This window comes from Petaurus breviceps, unplaced genomic scaffold, assembly GCF_028583685.1.
Source record: "Petaurus breviceps papuanus isolate PSGF00001 unplaced genomic scaffold, PetGlider_PUasm1.0 90721, whole genome shotgun sequence".
NCBI classification, from domain to species: domain Eukaryota; kingdom Metazoa; phylum Chordata; class Mammalia; order Diprotodontia; family Petauridae; genus Petaurus; species Petaurus breviceps.
The window spans coordinates 1,834,051-1,834,939 of NW_027187322.1; the positions used below are offsets into that span (position 1 = coordinate 1,834,051).

The 889-nt window shown below is 51.1% G+C and overlaps 1 protein-coding gene across 3 annotated transcripts in view; it reads right to left on the reverse strand.

The window, feature by feature from the left end:
* NRXN2 (neurexin 2) overlaps positions 1 to 889 on the reverse strand; it is a 162,205-nt gene that overhangs the window by 140,599 nt on the left and 20,717 nt on the right. The gene's annotated exons all lie outside the window — the stretch shown is intronic.

Genomic DNA, 889 nt, shown 5'->3' on the forward strand with positions numbered 1-889 from the left:
GGGAGAGAGAGAGAGAGAGAGAGAGAGAGAGAGAGTGTGAGAGAGAGAGAGAGAGGAGAGAGAGAGAGAACCTGAAGCCAAGAGGAAGAGAAAAGACAGAATCAAGCAGAGACAGTAGTGATGGAATCATAGACAGACAGAGAGTTCAAACACAGAGATAGTTGGGGAGAGTCAGAGAGACTGAGAGCAGTGGAGTCAGAGAAGCAAAGAGAGATTCACAGAGGTCAGAGAGAGACCCAAAGTTGGGGAAAGAGACTCAGAGGTTGTTAGAGGGGTGGGAAGATTTCTCTCCCAAAAGGAGATTCACAAAGGTCAAAGAGAGTCAGAGACAGACAGAGATGGAGAGATGAAGAGACAAAATAGTCAGGGCGACAGAGAAAATCAGAGAGACACAGAGAGAGGAGGAGGCCGAGGGGCTGAGAAGGGGCCAGGGCTTATCGCGGGGAGTGAGGGGAGACAGGAGGGTTTGGTTTCTTTATTTGTTCTTGCCGAGGGGAGAAAAAAAAAAGGGAAAAGGAGGAGAAGCTTGGTAGGGAAGACGTTTTTTCCTTTTCCTTTTTTTTTTCTTTTTTTTTTCTTCCGAGAGTCGGACAGAAAAAAAATGGTCAACGAGAAAAAACGATTCGGATGAAGGAGAAAATAAAACACACAGAGAGATCAAAAGCCACCTGGAGAGAGAGTGCGTCGTCCCCTCTGTGGAGCAAGCCAGGCAGCTAGGGCTGCCCCCCTTGCTTGGCCCTGCTCCTCTGGAGTACTGGGGAAAACTCCTGGGCCTGGGATGCGGAGCCCTCGGGAGACCCCTCCCCAGACCGTGGCCCCACAGGGCTGTTGGTGGTGGGTTCTTAGACTCCCCAGATGCCAGGGGCCCGGATGCCTGGGTTCTAGGAAG